The sequence below is a fragment of the Carassius carassius genome, chromosome 7 (genome assembly GCF_963082965.1).
Source record: "Carassius carassius chromosome 7, fCarCar2.1, whole genome shotgun sequence".
Classification (NCBI taxonomy): domain Eukaryota; kingdom Metazoa; phylum Chordata; class Actinopteri; order Cypriniformes; family Cyprinidae; genus Carassius; species Carassius carassius.
Window position 1 is genome coordinate 11889249 of NC_081761.1, and position 22917 is coordinate 11912165.

General features: G+C 35.8%; 1 protein-coding gene across 1 annotated transcript in view; it reads right to left on the reverse strand.

Annotated features, from left to right (window-relative positions):
* Positions 1-18220, reverse strand: part of LOC132143531 (kelch-like protein 5) — a 90340-nt gene extending 72120 nt beyond the window's left edge. Inside the window, exon 1 of the mRNA XM_059553828.1 lies at positions 18060-18220. The gene's annotated coding sequence lies outside the window, so the exon portion shown is untranslated. The remainder of the gene's footprint in view (positions 1-18059) is intronic.
* Positions 18221-22917: the final 4697 nt, after the last annotated feature.

Genomic DNA, 22917 nt, shown 5'->3' on the forward strand with positions numbered 1-22917 from the left:
CTCTAGCAGATAACCGTAGAGTTATTGTGGGCGGTATATGCGCTCATTCAGTCCAGCTCAGGTTCCTTCTCATGAACTTGATTTAGCAAAGCTCCCCCATGGGGTTACAGTCACTGTCCCGACGTTCACTACCAAGACTTTTCAGCCATTCTTATTACTGGAAAGTATTAACTATGGGAAAAGGCTCTAGCTGAGTTCTCCTATGGTGACGAAATGTTTGGCAATTGTGGCATTTAGTATAGGGACCCCTAGTGTCATCACTCGACACAAATGACAGAAAGGTAACATCTCGGTTACATATGATAACCCTCGTTCCCCGATGGAGGGATGTTGTGACTTTCGTGCTACAACTCCGAACTGCCTCTGAGTAGGTTGAGATGCTTCTCGACTCCTCAGAACAGAACAGAACGAGTAGATGCTACTCTAACCTATTTATACCCAGATATCCAGGGCGTGGCCAGCTATGCAAATTCTGCACATCCAGTTTCATCAGCCTTTTTTCAAAGATGTCAGAGGTGTTTGGGCTCCCAAGAGCAACCCCTGGTGTCATCACGTGACACAATCTTTCCGTTCCCTCCATCAGGAAATGAAGGTTACCATGTGTAACTGTTTTTGTTTTTTTTTTTTGTTATGCACCTGCACAATAGTTAATGAAATTGGCACATGGAATATGGTAATTCACATTTAAAACATGACCACAGATTTTTGATACACTACCATTCAAAAGTTTGGGGCCTATAAGATTTATTTTCTTATTGTTGTTGTTTTTAAAAGACTCTTACAAAAAAAATACAGTATAAACTTTAATATTGTGCAATATTTTGAAAAATAACAGTTTTCTATCTAAATATATTTTAAAGTATAATTTATTCTTGTGATGGCAAAGCAGTCATTACTTTAGTCTTCCATGTCACATGATCTTTCAGAAATCATTCCAATATGCTGATCTGATTCTCAAGAAAAATCTATTATCAATGTTGAAAACAGCTGTGCTACTTAATATTTTTGTTGACACGTAATACTTTTTCCGAGATTCTTTGATGAATATAAAGTTAGTTTGTAACATTTTACATCACTTGTAACATTATAAATATCTTGTATAAATGTTATTAGTCACTTTTGATCAATTTAATGTATCCTAGTGACCCTAAAATTGATAAGGTAGTGTACAGTAACAACTTGGATTTTCTTAGACATGTACCATGGTAACTCAGTGCTATCCTTTGTATTCATGTAGTATTCTACCATGGTACATGAAAAATGGTAATGCATAAGTTTCCATAGTAACATCATGATATGTGTACATGATATGTCTAAAAAGCCATAATGTTATAGTATTTGTATCAAATTAATTTCATGACATCTATAGTATTCTATCTTGGAGAAATAACATGATATAGTATTGCCGTATGTAAAACAGTATAACCATCTAGTATGATCAGACCTGCAACAGCATGTTTATGTAGTGTGGTTGAATGTACAAGTGTGTGTGTGTGTGTGTGTGTGTGTGTGTGTGTGTGTGTGTGTTTGCAAGACACATATGTTTCCTAGGAGGGAGATTCGTCCTTGATGAGATTCACAATATTTCACAGCTAAAAGGTTATGCTATTGATAATCAATTTTGTTGGAGATCAGGAGATCTCGACACCATTTGCTTTCCATCAAAGAAGGGATAAACAGACAGGTCTTAAAATAAAATTGAGATAGGCCTACAAGCCAGAAACCTCTAGACCCTGAAGAACTGGAGCATCTTCAAGAGATCATAAAGCATATCCTGAATTACTGAATTCCTACAATGCCCCTCTCCCTCTAAACATAAACAAATAAATAAATATTCCTGTCCCAGTCTTGCCTTACTAGAGTCAAGCCCCACTCACACACACTTCTCTTTTACGAGTCTCCCGAAAGCTTATCGTTTAAGAATCATAAATAGTGCTGCTACCTCATGCTGTAAATAAATAGATCATGCAGTTTTCCCCTCTTCTACCAGCCACAAGGGAACACACATGCGCATACACAAGAGCTAGAACATTTACACCTGGGGTCTGACCTGCATACACACTGATGCGTCACTATAATGTTAAGCATAAATGATGTTTGTGAGAGAGAAGAAAAACTAAGAGGGAGAGACAGTCAGGTAAGTGCTGACTTCGCAATTCAATTTCTCTGCCCGTCTCCAACATACTTGTTCTATTCATCTCGAACATTTGCAGTTTCCTTCTCTATCTGTGTGGCTGTAGCTAATTTAATTCCAGTCTTTTGCATTGAATGTATTTATCATGATAATGGGATTACATACTGTATATACTGCCTGTCAAAACTTTGAAATACTCATAGGCGTCGATTTCGGGGGGGACGGGGGGGGGGGGGGACGCGTCCACCCCAGATTTCGTCATGAGTCATTTTGTACCCACCACTTTTTTTTTTTTTTTGAAAACCTCGAGTTCTGCTGCTGCGCTGGCTCCACGCTTTTCTGTTCATTAAAACTGCAACAACTGTAACATTGGGATACGTTCTAGGTTGGGGGAGGGGGAGGGGGAGTCATCGTGTCACTGTTATTATTTTCTCTATATGACTATCGCGCTTCTTTTTTTTAAAGAATGTTTTTCAAATGAGTTGACAGTTTGGAATGAACAGTGAACGAGCGGGAACGAGGCTACCTAGTCTTTGCTGGGATTGGCCAGAATTTCTGGCGAATGTATCATAGACGAGCAAGTCATTTAGCCTTCATACAATATCACAAGGTTGCATCCTAGTGCCATGGACTATAACATATCAAAGTGATAACCTGTAGAACAAATGGATGTTGTTGTACACACAGCAAGGGTCTGCAGACCATTGACACAAAGGTAAGACGCAATAACTTATGTTTATTAAGATTTGCTGGTATTATGGCTAGGTCTTGTGCATTTGCACACAAGGGATCGGCTGTTTTAATTCTTCTCTTGCAATTAATGTTACGTTAGACTTCCTTAGCCACCAACTTAATTAGCTAGTTACGGTTTGCGTTCATACAGCAAGTGTTGGGGGAGATGATTGTTGAGTAGTCAGTATCTTGTTTAATTATTGCTTGAATCTATTGCTGAATTCTGAAATAGTTGTGATGATGATGATGATGATGAGGAATGGATCAAGTTTTAGTCAAAATGCCTGATGTAGATTGGATGGATGCATTCTCTTGGTCGGCGTTACGTCACAAATCATGTGACCTGCATAGCAACAAGCCGCCGCCGTGTTTGAAGGGTAAAACAAACCGAAGGCAATCAAGGCAAAGCCCGAGGAAAATCAAAAAGGTATCTATTCACAGAAGTTTTGTTGTGGATTATGTCAGTTATGGATACTAACGGACTACTTTGTATTAATGATGAATGATATCTGTGTATGCGAATGTATGTCGGTGGTGAGAAGTGAAGTGAATGTAATAAAACACTCATGTAAAGCGCTTTGTGACTAACGTTAGCTAACGTTACATGTATGTGAAAGGCGCCAGCAGCTATACAAATACAGATCTTCTTTCTTCTATAACAGAATGTCTTATCAATATATAGAAAGTCTACTTGCGCCTGCATTGACCAGGTACCACAGAAAGCTGTCGCTTGTAGGTTTAACGTTACAATCTTGTCCCTATCGACATCCAGCTGAGTCCTGGGAGAACAACCCAAAGGCATGGCCCAGGCTCGAGTATCCAGACATATACAATTACCTCATCAAATCCCCTGGTGTGAACACCATGTGTACATACCATGTGTCCTACACTTGCAGTCATGTTTAAATACCCATCAAGCATCGATTACATTAACTGTTCATTTAGAAAAAAAAAATGTTTATTCAAAAGCACTGTGTTACAAAATGGCTGTAATGAGCTCAGTCTGTCAGTGGCACAGCTTGTACAGTGTCAGTGAGGGACACGGTTTTTTCAAAAAAGCAAAAATAGACTAACTGCAGAAACGTATCTTATTCCCCACACAACTAGTGCATTTCATTGTTGCTTATCAGTGTAGAGCTGCCGACCATTATGCATAGCAATGTCATAACATAGCAACAGAAAATTGAGTGGCCATCTCTGCAGTGGTATTATTTTGTTATTCTTTGATTTGCCGAATCATTGCTAATTTTTTAGGCATGATTCTCGGCAGTTTTCTCGACATATCTGCGCTCATTTGTCTTCCGCTTCGTGTTGCTTAATGGCGAGCGCTTGTTTGTTTTACCCTTCGCCGCGGTTGCTATGCGCGCGCAATGCATTATGGGAGTAAAAGTCCCGGATGTCCGACCTCGAGAATGTTGTTGTGAATTGAGAGCAGTCAGATCATGGTGTGATAGTCAATAGTGTTCATGTGCTACACGTATTTTTGCTTTTTCAATCTTGATAAAATTTGTAGTGCTTAAGTTGTGTTGTGTGTAGATATGGTAAATTGTACTGGGAATTAAATCAAATTATTACATGGCTTGGTTGAATTCCACTGTAGAATGAAGTCTGTTATTTCTTGATAATAACACCGTTGCCATGAAAAACAGAGCGTTGCTATGGACGCGGCAGGATTCTAATCGTAGAGACGGAACTATTTTCTTTAGCGGAAGCAATACAATCGTGTTTAAATCAATAAACTCTTTTTTAAATCAATATTTTGTGTCAAATTATTGATTTATTTGGTGGGTAGCCATGTAATAAGCGGGATAATGTAGAGCGAGGCCCGATTTTGGGTTAGATTTTATTCCCCGTTTTCAGTGGTTATAACAAAGCAACATGAAAGAGAAATTTGGTAATCATTGTTTAGGTACATTAAACCACGTCATGGCCATGTCATATTGTCAACATGGTACTTATATGATGATATGAAGCAGATTAGTGGGTCATATATCATATGTCTAATGCTTTGTACGGCTTTCTTCTTCATAAAACGAGTCGGACATCATCACATTTTTGTATACATTTTTATTTATTTACATTAATAAGATACAGGACGTCTTTCAAAACATGACCTGCGCGAAAGAGAAAAAAAAAATGCATCATTGTACCCAGCACTTCTGAAAATGCACTTCTGAATGCGTCTCTGTCCCCACCACATTTCAAACCAAACTGACGCCCATGGAAATACTGATGTTTTGTTGAATTAAAAACAATAAAAAAAGTTTATACATTTTTTCTTAAATAAAAATTTTAAAGGTTTTTAAATAAAATCTCCATTTACTTACAAGAATGATTTTTTTAATTATTATAGCAAAAACAGTAATACTGTGAAATATTATTTAAAACAACTGTTTTCTATGTGAATACATTTTAAAAAGTTAAAAAATTAGGTAACAAATTACTCCAGTCTTCAGTGTCATATGATCCTTCAGAAATTTTAATATGCTGATTTGGTGTAAAATTTGGTGTAATTTTAGATGCAGATATGATGAAATCAAGAGACAAAACAGGTTGTCTCCTTAAATTAAGTTAGGTAAACTTCCTAAATTCTTTAATTTAAAATAATTCTAACTTGATCAGTTATGTAAGAATCTAGAGCACAGCAGTTGTTAAGAGACCAATATCCTGAAACCCCGAAATTAGCTGATTTTATAGTTGACATTTGAAAATAGAGACTGATCACCAACTGTGTTTGCACTGAAGTCAAGATTATTTTCATCACTATATGTGTGACTGTAGAAGCCTTTCTCTAAAAAAATCAATGACCATAGTTGAGGTCATTCATCTTTGAATCAACTTTTACTTTTACTTCAAGTACTCCTCTGATAAAAGTGTCAGCTGGGGCCTCACGTCTCTCTGCTGAGAAAAAATATATTAATAAAGATAGTAAAGGAGTGCAGAAATAATCTGCCTGGCAACATAGTGCCACAGTGTCATCTAAAATCTGAGACAAGGCCTTCAGTGGCTCACCGTGTGCATGTGTGTACATATTCATATTCTGCTCCCTCTCCATATGTTCACATGCAGAAAGCAGTGACAGTGTAGAAACTTTTTCAAAGACACATACTCAAGTGGTCAGAATCTTGTGGTGTGAATTTGGCTTACGTGAAAGTACAAGTGTACTTTTGACAGACACACTTGTGTTATACCCACTCTGTGACAAGAATAGCTGACAAACATTTACTGGCAAACGAGAGGCGAGTAGCAAAAACTCAAGGTTTGTGTGTGTGTGTGTGTGTGTGTGTGCACGTGTGGATGTAAACCAAGCCTAAGACCATCTGTGAGTCTGAGAAGCCAATTTTCCACCCCTGGACCTTCAAAACCGGCAAAGAGAGCACTCTGCCAAGAAAAGAAAGATTTCAATTCCAAGAAAATCCCTTTCCTCTTTCAGGTTGCCATTCAGCCTCCATCTGCGCTGACAGGGACTGGCGTGTTTAGACAGCTCCCTGCCATCTTTTATCATCTGTCCCTTGTCTGCGTTTCAGTCCACAATCCACTGAGAACTGCCGATTAAGAAATTTAACACACAAACCACAATATAATGATTTGTAATAGTGCAATTACTGAACTCAGCAAGCCTTTATGTATATGTAAGCAAATCAGGATTGAAATGAGACAAGGAGATCTAAAAGCATGCCATATGTTGGACGTGTTGCTGGAAAATGTCATTTATGGATAAAAGCACTGACATCCATGTAAAATAATTTTGATGGAACATAAGTTTTTATTTTATTTGTGGTCTTTTTGCCACATTTATTCAGACAACAGTGAAGAACAGGATTCGAACACAAGCACCACAGTTTACTGTGTCAGAGCACACAAAGAGATTTCTCTGCATAATTTAGAAGTACAACACTCTTCATCAAAGGGCAACAAAGAAAATTCAAGCATGCTCTCAGAATTCAGAAACCATATGTGTTATAGGCATACACTGTAATATTATGACTACTTTTTAATAAATATTTAATACAAATTAATTTCAAAACATTTTGTAGTTGTACACATGCGCTTTGGATGACATACACTTTCACATCACTTTCTGCCTTTATAAATGAATATTTGTTTCTCAATTTTGACGGAGGTTTAAATCCAATGGAATTTAGGATCAAATACAAATTTAGAATCAAAATCTATGATTGAGGCATCTGGTCAGACTTCAAAAGTTTGCGGAAGTACTGTCTTTTTAGAAAACAGAGACTGATCACCAACAGTATTCACACTCAAGTCAAGTTTGTCTTCATCACTGCATGTGTGGTGACTGAAGAGACTTTTTCTCAAAAATCAATAACTATAGTCATGGTTATTCTTTGACCACTCCAAATGATGAGATAAGATTAAAGAAGATTTACATCACAACATTGTTTTTATTTATTAAAATGACTATAAAATAATAAACAAGAACTATTACCATTTAAATATTTCACTATAAAATAAAATAAATAGTATTTAAGTAAACCAATACAAAGATGATGACGATGAAGAAAATAGTATTTTCCAGTAAAACTGTAAAATTACCTTTATTTATGTTTTTGTATTGCTTTTATTTTGGCAAAAAAATATATATATTTTTGAGTCCCTAAATCTTTTTGTTGAAGTTGTTGACTACAGCTGGTTTATACAGTATGTGCTTATTACAAGCTTGAGAAGATGATTGGTGCTGCTGCCTTCCCCCATGTTTTTAAGTGACCCAAACTCACAGCAGAGATTAAATTTGCATGAAGAAGCGTTAGCTCCAAACTGGCTGCTTCAAGACACTGAAAACAATGAATCATGCACTGCTCGCATTTAAAGAACCTCAGTGCAGAAATTCACTTTGATACATGCAGAACATATATTTAATTAGCAACGTCATGATTACAGTTTTAATTCAGATAACTCTAAAGCCTCATACCAGCCAAATTGCTGCCCACATGAGAACCAAAGCTCAATGTTGTGGAGCGCAATGCACTAACCATCAAGTCAACAGTTTTTTTGCCATCTTTGTAAATGATGTGTGGAGAAAGGATAGGAAACTTATATTGATAACTAATATTGAAGCTAATACTGCAAGCCAGATTCAAACCTCCATTACATGAGAACCAGAGGTCCACTTGTACAAGAATATGTACGAACCACAAATACAGTTCTGAGAAAACCAATGTCTTCCTTTGTGCAACAATCAAGGCTGAATTTTTTGACTCCAAACTGACAAGGAAAATCCATAAAGATATTTCATAAAGAAAGCCACAGAGTCTCAGATTGCACTGTGAAATACAATCTGTTCAATGCAAAGAAGGTCTATTGAGCAAATGTCTGCTGTATTGAACCACCTTTTGATGACTGAACAAATGCAGAGGGCTAAACACCCCAACATTCCTCCACAAAGGTCACTTTAAAGCCTGCTGAACTTATCACAGAGAGAGAGAGAGAGGGGGGGGGGGGGGCGGAGGGAGAGAGAGAGAGAGCGAGAGAGAGAATTAATCTGACTCCAGAGGACGAAGTACATCCACTGCTGCAGTGAAAATAAAACCACTCAGGCAAATGATGTGCATGAGGTTAAAACTAACTGCTTTTCAACTTCAAAGATGGAAGCTAAACTTTAGGAACCAATGCCTTAGCTAACCAAAGTATAACCATGAAAGCTACAGTATGTCTGAACAGGAAGCACTGAAACTGGCAACTTGTGCCGAACAATAGCGCATACATTAGCAAGTGTTTTGTATGTAACGGTGCAGAGCAGAGCCTGCTGGGACAGATTAGTCATGAGCTGTCATGGAAGAAAACATGAACCATAATGGCTGCACATCTGTCCAGTGTTAGCGGCAGCCATACTGGATCAGCAGGAAACTAGTAGAGCAGGAGCTGTTAGTTTAAGTTATGATGAGATAACTTAAAACATCACAGCTTTTCCTGACTTACAGCTTCTCCAAAAGTTTTCAGTGCCACAACACTACAGTGCTTATGCATGCAGTGTGGCTGTAGCCTGTTCATAGGGACCAAAAAAATATATACACAGTAAAAAACGTAGGGTTGTTTTTTAACCTAACCGTTGGGTTACATTGGGTCAATGTGTTGGGTTATCTTAAAATTTGTTGGGTCAATTTTTTTTCGTCGTTGGGTCATTTTTAGTTATAACCCAGCTGTTGGGTTAAATATATTTCCCGCTTCACTCCATTCAAATTTTAACGGTCCAGTCAGATACTAGAGCGGACATCAGCGGCAGCCTGCATGATTATGAAGGGTAAGTAACTGTTAAAATAATCGTATGATGTATATAACTGTTATAACATTAAGTAATGTGTCTGATACTTTAATGCTTATTTTTTTATACGTTAAAAAAAGTTTTAATTCCATTTAGTCCGTTTTTTCCCCCAGAGAATCAGATCGATTGTAAATGAATGCTATTCCTGTTTGTTCGCTAGCATTAATACATTAAAAGATTAGCTGCAAAACTTTTTGAGACAAGTATTACTTATAAAGTTAATGTGAAAGTTTGACGAAATCATTAGAATTAAGCTAGAAAAGCCGCACGGACCATTTATCGGATCTGACCAGTGAATGAAGCTGCTCGAGCGACTCTCGAGCTGAGCTCACACATCAGTCATGCGACAGACAACAGACTCCGCGAGAATCGTTTGAATGAACCTGCAATTTTCTGTTATAAAAGATCAAAACCCAGACGACAGTCGTGGAGCAATCCGCTCTTTCAGTGCCCCAAATATACATAACATTAACGTTACTCCTACAACCAACCTTTAAGAAGGGAGCGTAAAACAGAGGCCATATTCGTCTTTGCGCACCAGCACTTATTAATTGTACAGTAAAAGTGCTTTAATGGTTTATATATTTTGATTATTGTTATGCATCTATTAGAATACCCTATAATTACAGCAAGTTCTCTTATGAAGCTAGATTGATTGACATGTTTTTTAAATGTGTTGTACTAAATGTGTTTATACTTATGTTTTAGACAATGGACTTTTTTCGTGAAGGAAAAATTGCAACAATAGAATTTCTGCCTGTTAATTGAAACATTTCAAAGGTAAGTAACCTATTTAAATTAATGATACTTAGACCTATGACTTCCAAAAATTATGAAAAAAGACAAATGAGGTGAAATAAGTGTATTGCCGCATTCTGTCCAACAAAGCTTCCTTTCATTTACAGTGTACTTTTGTTCCTCCCTACAAGTCCAAATCAGTTAAAGGGTAAAGGGTGGTAAAATTTACTCACATTAGCTGCAAATATTGCAACACATTTTCTGGAGGGAGTGAAAACTGGTTTAGTCTGTCTCTAAGTGCAAATGATAGTAGATCCCCACAAAGACTGTAAAATTTTAAACTTTAAGCTTAGTTTTTTTTTTTACTTGTGCTTTCTCTGTACTTTTGTCATTTAAAGGCCTTCGTGCAGAAATTGTCTTTAAAACCCTTCATGCCATCTGCACCATACCACACAAATGGAAAAATGGTGTGCACATCATACACGGAAATGAAGCGGTCCTTCATTGACATTCAACCTGTAAGTAAAAGCAAAACTTAAAATTACAGTGCCCTGTGTAGTCAAGTCACCTTTATTTATTTTGTATAAGACACACGTTGTACAATACAAATCTTTCCAAGAAGATATTTTGAAAAAAAAAAAAAAAGACAGAATTTTCATTTTTGGGTGAATTATCACTTTACCAATTTAAATTTGCTATAGCTTTTAACTCATTTAAATTCACTCATTTGTAAAGTGAGTGTATCAATGAAATATCATCACAATGCATGTTAACTGAACTTTTTTTTTTATTCTTTTAAGGTTGGCACTAATTAGTGCTGCACTTGAATCACGAGACAAGCCAGAATCCACATGTCCTGGTCAGGCACGTGCACACATAGACATGAAAGGGGGCTTGAGCACCTGCCCTTTTTATTCCTGGAGAGAAAGTGCCCTTTTTTCTGGGATGCTTTTTTTTTATTTTTGAAAAATAAAATATATTTCTGTTTGCACACAGCTTCCCTGTCAAACAAATATATTTATTGAAATATAGTATCTAAATATCAGGTCAGGAGTTCTGAAGCGCTCCCTCTCCCTCTCCCCCCGATTGTTAAACCCGATTGTATTGCTTCCGCTAAAGAAAATAGTCCGCTCCGTCTCTACGGTTAGAATCCTGTGAGTCCATAGCAACGCTCTGTTTTTCATGGCAACGGTCTGTTATACTCCGCACAGCGGTCTGTTGGTTATAACAGACCGCATTCTACATTGGAATTCAACCAAGCCATGTAATAAAATAAGCATATATCACCACCAGGTGATATGCTTTAGTTATTTTGTTTATCCTATTTACCTGCATTTCCCTGTCAATTAGATGCAAATGTGCGCATTTTAACTAGTTGACGCCTAATTTGCATACAGAACGTCCCCAGTTATTGACTTACATCAAGAGTCTTTCCCCCTGAAATTTAGAAATCTAAATTGGTGAATTTAGAAAAAATCTACAGATGCAAACAGATGGAGGATACACTCTAAAAAATGTAGTAAATCTGAGTAACTGCATCTGGTACATTAATAAATAAAACTGAGTAGAAATAAGTTAACATTAAACTTTAAAAATAACAATATTTATAAATTAACTATTTAAGTAATTTAACTTTTTTTATTTCCTCGAAACCTTTATAAAATAGTATTCCATACCACCACAAATACATACATGACATTGGCTTTTATTGAATTCTTACTCAATTATTTTGGTAAGTTTAATTTTAAAGTGTTATGTATTCTGATAACACCAAAATAATTAAAACGATGTAGTGCCTTGTGCAAAAATAAACAAATTATTAGTAAAACACTACCCTCTGTTTGATGCAGTTATTTAGGTTATTCTAAATATGAAGAGTTCAGATGAAAAATCCTCTAATTGCCATCTGAAATTTCCTTCAATAATGATCATTTTTATCAAGCTTGTATGTTTATTGTTTATGTTCACTTATTTCACATTACTGGCAATGAAAATTACCTATTAATTGTCATTTAAGTTAAATTACTGAACTTAAATACGAGCTTGAAAAAAAAAGCTCATAAGAAAATTTCAGATGGCACTTAGAGGCTTTTGCATCTGAACTCTTCATATATACTTGAAACTAGTAGCATAGAAAATGTTTTCAAAACATGCACATTGTGGAATGGTTGCCTTTGCCGCTCTATAAACCTCGTGAATACTAAGGAGACCATGGTTTCTGTGAACTGATTATTTAGACATCTTTTGAAAATGAAACAATTGCGTGAGTTTGAGGAAGATAAAATTAATTAACTTTTTAAATTATTTTTTTTTAAAAGGAAGTCAGAGTTGCGTTAATATATATATATATATATATATATATATATATATATATATATATATATATATATATATATATATATATACTTTTTTGTTAAAAAAAAAAAAACCTAATTATGAGAAGTGCCCTTATTTCACTTGAGCCCCTGCCCCTCAAAATGTCTGTGCACGTCCCTGGTCCTGGTGCTTGTTGACAAGGAAAACTCCTCCCAAGTTTTCCTCCCAAGGAGACGATACTACAAGCAGTTGATCTCTGTTTCAAACTTTTCTTTGTATATGACATCTACTACCTAAAGCCCTCTGCTCCCATTTGAGAGTTTTTGGAACACAGTCTTTAATAGTTTCTTCTTCACACTGTCTCCTCCTTAAAAACTTTGTATTTAGTAAAAAAACTTTTTTATTTAATTGATCATCAGTAGGTCCAGCAGCTAGTATATTTTTTATTATTATTACTTGATTTAATGATTATTGTTTGTTTTATTGTTATATGTTATGTTCATTTTATTTGAAAGTCGTAACATTTGCCAAGTGTGGTAACCCATATTCCGAATTGGTGCTCTGCATTTTACCAATCCAAGTGCACAAACACAGCAGTGAGAAGTGAACACACACCCGCAGCAGTGGACAGCTATAGATCCAGCGCCTGGGGAGCAACTGGGGTTTCAGTCCCTTCTCAAGGGCACTTCAGCCATGGTTATTGAGGGTGGGAGAGAGCGCTGTTCATTCACTCCCTCCACCTACAACTCCTGCCAGTACCGAGACTAAAACCTGCGACTTTCGGGTTACAGGTCCAGCTCTCTAAACATTAGGCCACAGCTGTGAACTGTATTTGCACATTTGTGTGTTTTGATATGAATATGAATTGACACATTTGTACATCTTGAAAATGTCAGTGTTATTTTTACACATTCTTGTACATTTAAATAAAATATTTTAAAATATATTTGTAAATGTGTTATTTGCATATTAAAATAAAATCTGTAATTTACAACAAAGTAGTTTCAAAATATGGTTGTATTAAGTAATTTTTAATAAAAATACTGATGTTAATTAATATAAATAGTTAACTCAACTGTTGGGTAACTTTTAACCCAATGGGTTGGGTTGAAATAACCCATAGATGGGAAGGTGCTATACCAACCCATAGTTGGGTTACAGGTTGGGTTATTTTTAACCCAATATTTTTTAGTGTGTATTGCTTCTAGACACGTGTCGGTATATTTGCTAATGTGATATATCACTGTAATGGATATGCACGATATTGTTCTAAATACCATGAATAATTATATATTACAAATTATTCAGAATTTGGAACGCATTTCAAGAATACTATTCCAATCAACTGGTCAAAATAAACAACTGTATGCTGCTTGTAAACTGCAGAAAATGCAGCCCTTAAAGGGTTAGTTCACCCAATAATCAAAATTATGTCATTAATAACTCACCCTCATGTCGTTCCAAACCCATGAGACCTCCGTTCATCTTCGGAACACAGTTTAAGATATTTTAGATTTAGTCCGAGAGCTAACCATTTAACCTGGAAACCCCATAAATAAATAATCTGCGGCTGCGCTACATTCTAAAACATATTTAAATAATTTTAAATAGCCATTCAGATTTGTGTATTCCCTATGACTTTCATCACAGTGTCAAATATTTAAGTATTAAGACTTAATAGGCTATTTTAAGGCTTAGGCTTCATTAGTTAACATTAGTTAATTCATTAGTTAACATAAACTGCCAATGAAAAATTCTTCTGAACATTCATTAATCTTAGGTATTCCGATATTTAATAACACATTGTTAAAATTTAAAGTTGCAACTGTATTATTTAATGAGCTAACATGAATTAAGACGTATTATTTTAACAAAGATTAATAACTTCTGTAGCAAATAGCTATTGCTCATTGTGAATGTTAATGGTTAACTAATGAGGTCTTATTGTAAAGTGATACCTATGGGTCTTTAATGTTCTTTTCCACTTTAAAATGTGTACTTTATATATTTTTCTGTATTGCTTTATTGTATTTAAATGGTTCGGTTATTTTTTTTAGGAAAAAGGTTATTTAACCTATTATACTGTTTTAGGAGTATTTTTAAGCTAAATTTCAATATCATAATACCGTTTACCGTGATAAAAGCATGATCAATTAATCGCAACAGGAAAATGTTATACCGGCATATCCCTAATAACTTGATCTAAGAGGTTAAGAAATACATTACCATTCAAATGTTTGAGGTCAGTACAGTAAAACATTGACAGTATAATGTTACAAAACATTAAATTTCAAATAAATCCTGTTCTTTTGAACTTTCTAATTATCAAAGAATCCTAGAAAGGAATGTTTCCTGAGCTCCAAATCAGCAGAATACAATAATTTTCTGAAGATTATGTGACAATGAAGACTGGAGTAATGGCTGACTATTTAGCTTTACACAAAATACAAAACAGTTATTTTAAATTGTAATACTATTTCAGGATATTTTACTGATAAAATAAATGCAGCCTTAGTGATCATAAGAGACTTTCAAAAACATTACAAAAATGTACAGACCCCAAACTTTTAAACATTGTGAAACTGTGATCACAGACTCATGCTTCTTCTTTTTTTTTTTACTTGATAGTAATCAAGTTTATTTTTTTAAATAAAAAATGCTTTGTAGACTTTTTAAAACTTTTTTACATGCACTTTTTCAATGCACATGTTCTACAAACATATTTCACAATAATGTAATAATCCAGCAGTTCATTCTTTATATAGAACTTCCAAGGCTGAATTCTCTTCAATCCATAATTCATCTGCTATGACTTATTAATGTCTCTTTTCACAGACTGACACAGTGAGAAATCAACCAATCCTGAGGAGCTCAGAGGATGATAAGAGAACAGTCTGAAGGATTAGATTACTATTAACATATGGTTATGAGTACATGGACACCCAAACACTTCCATATGCTTGAAATTTAATTTCAAAACCAATGGCATTAATAACAAGTTATTCTTTCCTTAAATGCTAGAGCTTCCAATTCTCTGTAAAGGCTTTCCACTATGTTGGTACATGGCAGTGGGGATTTGTTCCAATTCACACAAAGTAAAGACAAGCACTGATGTTGGCTGATGGGCCTTGGCTTTCAGTCTGCATTCCAAATCATCCCAAGGTGTTCAGTGAGGTCCAGCTCTTGGCTTTGTATGGACTAGTCAAGGTTCTACTCCAGACTGAGTACACTATGGACCTCTCTGTGCACAGGGGCATTGTCATACTGGAACAGAAAGTGGCTCCTTCCCAAACTTTTTCCACAAGGTTGGAATCACAGAACTGACTTTTACGTAATTTGAAAAGACTGATCTAGGGTTCAATCCCTGAAGTGTGGAAGTAAGCCTGCCATTGGCTTAATAAAACATCTCTTTCATAAACAAAAGTCAACAAATAAAACATCTTGTTCATGATCAGCTGAACATGAAATCAACTGAATCTAACATTCAGTGTATGAAAGTGTTTCTTTAAGAATCAATTGAATGAATGATTCACTGACTCACTCATAACACACAAATGTACTGGGGTTTCCTGCAGCACACTGAAAAAAAAATGATTGGAAGCCTGTTTACATCCCAGAGTGCATGAAATGAAAAGATAATTGTAACTTACTGAAAATTCTATAAATCAATGAACGAAGTTGCAATAATATTTTCTTCCCTATTGTAATATATATGAGTGAAACAGCTTCTTAAAATAAAGAAAAAATAAAGGACAGGGAAAAAGTCTCTTCCAGGCAACTATTTTGAGCACCCAAGATCAAGTCTCATCTACTTGAATGGGGAACTCCTGAAATTTCAAAAACTGCTTGATACACTCACATTTAAATAACAAACTTCAAATTAGCAACAAAATCCGAAAATAACTGTCCCATAAATGTTAACATTAAAATATGGTTAGCCTATATTTCAGGTTACTCCATCCAATGTGTAGTAACTAGCGCATGCAGCTGCAGTGACACAAAGAATTTACCAATTGGCGTTTTATTCAGAAGACGGGAGTTACTCCACAATATTATTCATTGCACTCTCTTACATTCATAGCGATACAAGAGCACCATCTTGGAATATGTAAAGTCTTTGAGTCTGAAGCAGAATAGTAGGCAAGCTTTAGGGCATTCAAGCTTTAACGCACTACTCTGTTGCCTATTTGGCATGCATCCCATCATCATTCAAACTGCCCAGTCAATCATCTTGTCACAGTTAACATCCTCCACATTTAATTTAATTTCATTTCCTACTATGTTGGAGAGAAATTAAGTAGCATGTTGATCTGCCAGTTGGGTATCTGTCAAGCCAAAAAGAACTCTCCTCATGTGTTAAAAGTTAATGACCACATGTATCTTCATTAAAGCTCACAATAGTTTTGCAGATGAAATGTGGAGAACACTAAACAAATATTTTTCCTCAAACCCCTTTATCTAAAACTCTACTTTACTTTAATTGCATATCCACCATGTCCGTCATTTTTCAACACTTGTTATTTGCGTTTGTAGTTCTAACCAAATCTTTGTCCAGCAAGCAAAGGGTTGTGGGTAATGCTGTATTCACCATCAGAGTACACGTGTGCCTGGATCTTCAAATACTGTTGAAAAACCATCCAGGTACCTCTGGGATACTCATTTCAACATACTATGATGAATTATGAATACTATTTAGGATGGATAGTATGTGAATTGGGATGCAGAAAATTAGGAGGGCACATAAATTGTATGAATCATTTATATTAAGCACTGCAATATTCTATTAAAATATGTAATATTTTAATTTCATGGTGACTTGGCTAAATACCCACCATTAATGTGTAAAAAAAACACTTGTTTTTTAGCAGTACACAGCCTGTATACCAACACATGAGGAGAATCGCTGGTGCTTAAACAAGGGGAAAAGAATAAAGGACAAAAGGACAAAAAAACTAACAAATGCAAGGACGTGCAGCACATCTCCATTCTTCTTGTTTCTCTGCTCTCTCTGTTCTATCTTTAGTGCTGGGTCATTAGTCAGACACTAATTAAAAATACAAACACAGGGCTCTGGAAACCTGGGCTTCTGTGGGTGTATCTGGCATGGAATGTAACTATCTATTTTCTTTTCCTCATCTCCTGCTCGAATCAATCCACCTGAAATCTGTCCACAGAGACCCTGAATGTATGAATTCTTAGTAACAAATACCCTAGATTTTATATCTCTATTTATAACAACTAGACAAATATTTACCAAGAAATCCAAAGCTCAACAAACAGAAGATTGCCTCATGTCTTCATGAATCCATGGATATAGATTAACGTTATACGAAAACAGAGTAAAGAAACACTTTTATGAAATTCGAAAATAGCTCAAATAAGCTTGTGCTCCAAGCTCTGTTGTGATACATCTGTTTGCCTGCCATTGTGAACACATGTGCGTTTACGATACATATGTAGCCAAATTTATGTGTTGACCAATACACTTTCCAAAACACTTTCGTTTCCTGTTAAGTAAATCAACTAAACCCACCTCTCTATACTTCCTTTGCCAGAATAGCCGGTGTGACACCGGACAAAGCAGGAAATATTCATCGTGCATAAAACAACTGTAGTTGTCGTTCATCATGTATTGATTTTCTATCCAAACTATCGGCACTCGCAGGCCAGTCTGAACCCCGTGCTTTCCTGCTGAATGAGTCCGCATTTTAAAAGCCTTTATGGCTGATTCATTTCCCTTTTACCACATAACTCTCTGCGAACTTGTAGCTGCATGTATTTCTTAAGGGCTTCAGCTGTCAACCAAAATAACCCCACATGACCACCACAGCGCGTGAAATGGATGAGCTCTCTTACCTGGCGGGTAAATTGCTGCTATTATCGCTTATTTCAGATGTAAACTGCGCGTTTAGTAGTTGAACAGAGCAGGGCTCTTTAAACTCTGATTATAATCGCGTGATTCACTTTTGGATGAAAAGGCGTGGAGTGGAGACTAGCCCTCAAAACTGTAGCAGTGCCATTCCTAGAATTTGTTCTCGAAATATGCAAAATAATTTAATAAAATATATATCTTAACTCTCGCTTTAAACCGTGGACTTTCACATCAAATAACTTGTTGTTAAGGGGGAGTTACTTTATTTTGTATGGGTTTACTTATGATTGTATATTAATACAAAAGTTGCACCTTTTAAAAATTGCACGTGTTATCGTGCGACAAAACAGTTAATAAATATAATGTGGTGAATTGAAGGAGCTCGGGGCTGTTCAATAATCATACACCAATAATTAATCTTATCTTTACTACACTTTTAGGGGGTGAAAGACAGTGTCTCCATCTAGTGGATATCGCACAGATGGTTGTCCAGGCGATTTCATTTTAATAGAGTCTACAGTAATTTCAAAGATTAAAAAAAAACATGACACATGCACAATGCATTCATATTGTAGATGCAGCAATCGAGATCATTATGGATGGCAGAGGGAATATCATCATCCATCCATTTGAAATTGAAGTGAAGGCAAATGAGTAAAAATCATGATCTATCATGAATACATTACAAGTTTCTAAGGTCACAAGATCTGACCTCAATACACAGTGAGCAAGATGCGCCAACTCATATTTCACTCATTGTGTGGCGCTTATTCTCTTTTTGACAAAGGCCCGAACTGTACAATATGTTACTTTTGTAATGATAACTAGTTTTCAGATATAAAATATTGATATATTGAAACTAGTCCTTTAACAAGTTGCTGTGCATTATTTTTTTTCTTTTGTTGTGAAAAGGTCTGTCAGTGCCTGTGTGTTTGTTTTTTTGTTTTTTAATTCAGCAAGGATGTATTAAATGAATTAATTAGATAATTAGATATTAGTTTAATGAATCAAGTGATGGTAAAGACATAATGTTACAGAAACATTAAGTAGCACAACTGTTTTTAACATTGATAGTGATTAAATGTTTCTTGACCAACAAATCAGTGTAGAATGATTTCTTAAGGATCATGTGACACTGAAGACTGAAGTGTGGCTGCTGAAAATTCAGCTTTGGCATCAATGAATACTTTACACTTAATATATATTAAAAAATTAAAAAATATTTTTAATTGTAATAATATTTTACAATATTACTATAATTTTCTCTGTTTCAAATTAATGCAAACTTTGCGAGCATTAGGCTTTGTCCAATCTTTTGAATGGTATAGTGTTTTCCTCATGTTTTGACAGTAAGTTCAAATACTGCCTATGGGGTGTAAATGCAACAGTAGTCATCTACAGTGAGCTCACTGGATGATGCTGATAAAGTGCTTGGTGCTCAGAGCTCTCCTAATCCCAGTGTGGGTTCTGATGAAAACCTTGCTTCTGCCCTGCCCTGATAACTGGATGCTCTTGTCCTTGATCAAACGTGTTTGCTTTGCAGCAGAAATGTCCTTCAGTAATAGCATGAGAGATTTTTTAACAATGTATTTATTTTTTTATTTTTTATTGTTTATTTAAAAGAGACAATGCACATTAACATTTTTTGTTTTACACTCAAAATGTAAATGCGCCAGAGTTAGCTAGAGAGCTAATTTTTATCTGTAGTCCCTTGGCAGGTAGACACAGCATCATAATACAAAAAAAATACATGTAAAACAGAAAACAATTTAACAAAATAGATACATAATAATAAATACAATACAAAGAAGGGCAGTACCTATTTTAACATAAACCAACTATTAATGATTGCAGTTTTGAGTGTTTTTAATCCATTTCTTAAGTGTAAATTTAAATGATAAATAGCTGGTGCTCTCTCTGAGTTCCATAGGGAGGCAGTTCCAATAATTTGAGGCCCGTAATGAGATGACTGTTTGGCCAAACTTACTATGTCTATATGGTACAACACAGTCTCCCCTGGTAACTGCCCTTGTTGCCCTGCACTACTGTTCTTCTGTTTTATAAATTCACCCAGTGGTGGAGGTGCAAGTCCATGTAAAATTTTAAAAATAATCCAACAGTTGTTTCTGGTCCTTGTATCTAATTGGATTCAAGTGATCAGGGGTCAGTCATATGATGCGATTTCAATTTTTCCTTTCTCTTTGGAGTGTTACAAGCTTTTGGTGCATGAAGGAGATCTGTAAAGTTGCAAAGACTAAAGTCTCAAATCCAAAGAGATATTCTTTTTTAAAGTTAAGACTCTGCCATGCAGAGGTGGGTAGAGTACCCAAAAACTGTACTCAAGTAAAAGTAAAAGTACTTGGTATCGGATAAAAAATCTACTCTAGTTAGTTACTAGTTACTTTGGGTCATATATACTGAGCCTATTTTTATTTAGATATATAGATAAAATTAATGTAATGTATGTGTGTGTGTATAAATATATACATTTCATCAGCATTTACTCAAGTCTTCAATGTCACATAATCCTTCAGAAATCATTCCAATATGTTGATTTACTATCAATGATGTTCTTTTTATCATAATCCTAAACAAAATGTCACAGGTTCCAAAAAAATATATAGCAGCAAAACTGGTTTCCAGCACTGGTACTAAATCAATATATTACAATTATATTTTTAAGGATCATGACTCTGAAAACTGGAGTAACAGCTGATGAAAATTCGGATTTGCATCACGAAATAAATTCTATTTTAAAGTATGTATTATATATGTTTAAATAACCTCTGACACAGAGAAGAGAGAAAACTCCTCACATGACCCTTAAGTTAAAGAACATCTGTCTGTTTACTTTACAGATATAGGTGTCATGCCATAACATATTTTTAATAGGACTGGCTTTATATTAAATGTGAATTTAACATTGAAAGTCAATGTGATATAAAAACTGCTACTAATCTTTTTATTGTTCATAAAGAGAGCAAACAACATTTATATTATCAAAAAACATTTTCACTGACAGTCTAGAGTTCAGTCACTCTCAAAAACTCCCATTAAAATCACTGAAACTGTTAACACTGTGAAATCAAAGTTTTATTTACCGATTCGTACACACATCTGCACTTTGTTGTTTCTGGCGAGATAATTTGCCAGAAAGAGGTAGTATTCAGTCAGGAGCGAGTGAAGGAAGCACCAGCATTTTAGCGATGACTCATCTCCTTTGATTGGCCATTGCATTCAAAAGCTCAACAGAATCTTGTGTGATTGGTTATAATGCGCACTGCTGTAAAAACGCGTCAGTCTCTGGCTCACCGCCAGCCAGCGAACGCAGATCTGAATTTAGCAGCTGATGACTCACTGAACGTTCTCACGTGTCACGCCGGTGTGATTGTATTAATATTAATAAAATATTAATCGGCTATTTTTGTCTTTTGGAAGCTGCATTCAACTTGGTTCCCTTCTGTTATAAGTCACACGTACAACAAACTAATGTCAGAGGTACTGTAATCGAATCGGCAGGGAACTGAACGAATCATTCAAACTGATTCATGAACCTATTCACTCGTTTGCCAACTGGTTTGATCAAGCCTTTGAACAGAATTGACTCAAAAGAATGAATCATTCGCGAATGAGCATCGCTCATTGCCCAGAGAAAAGTAGACGGCGCGTTTGGAATAAACTGAAGCATTATAACATTAATTGCATTAAGATAAAGTAAGGAGAGGAGCGTCGCCCACAGTAACGAAGTAAAAGTACAGATTTTTTCCCAAAAATTTATTCAAGTAAGAGTTAAAGTACCCATCTTTAAATATACTCAGAAAAGTATTAGTTACCCAAAAAATGCAGTCAAGTAAATGTAACGAAGTAAATGTAACTCGTTACTACCCACCTCTGCTGCCATGGTCCCCTATAACGGCTCATTCAAACACGCCCCCACAAGTCTACATCACTATGTGGAATATTTGCGTAATGCTGCCCAAATGTTCACACAAAGAAAGAAGGCATGGTTTCAGTAACCGCAGTTAGTGTTACAGTTAGTGAAGCAGCCATGTCAGAGAGATGCAGTGTGTATATATTCTGAAAGTAGATGCATTTTTTGGAATCTTTAAGATTACATACAGTCGTGGCTAAAAGTTTTGAGAATTACATAAATATTGGAAATTGGAAAAGTTGCTGCTTAAGTTTTTATAATAGCAATTTGCATATACTCCAGAATGTTATGAAGAGTGATCAGATGAATTGCATAGTCCTTCTTTGCCATGAAAATTAACTTAATCCCAAAAAAACCTTTCCACTGCATTTCATTGCTGTCATTAAAGGACCTGCTGAGATCATTTCAGTAATCGTCTTGTTAACTCAGGTGAGAATGTTGACGAGCACAAGGCTGGAGATCATTATGTCAGGCTGATTGGGTTAGAATGGCAAACTTGACATGTTAAAAGGAGGGTGATGCTTGAAATCATTGTTCTTCCATTGTTAACCATGGTGACCTGCAAAGAAACGCGTGCAGCCATCATTGCGTTGCATAAAAATGGCTTCACAGGCAAGGATATTGTGGCTACTAAGATTGCACCGAAATCAACAATTTATAGGATCATCAAGAACTTCAAGGAAAGAGGTTCAATTCTTATAAAGAAGGCTTCAGGGCGTCCAAGAAAGTCCAGCAAGCACCAGGATCGTCTCCTAAAGAGGATTCAGCTGCGGGATCGGAGTGCCACCAGTGCAGAGCTTGCTCAGGAATGGCAGCAGGCAGGTGTGAGCGCATCTGCACGCACAGTGAGGCCAAGACTTTTGGAAGATGGCCTGGTGTCAAGAAGGGCAGCAAAGAAGCCACTTCTCTCC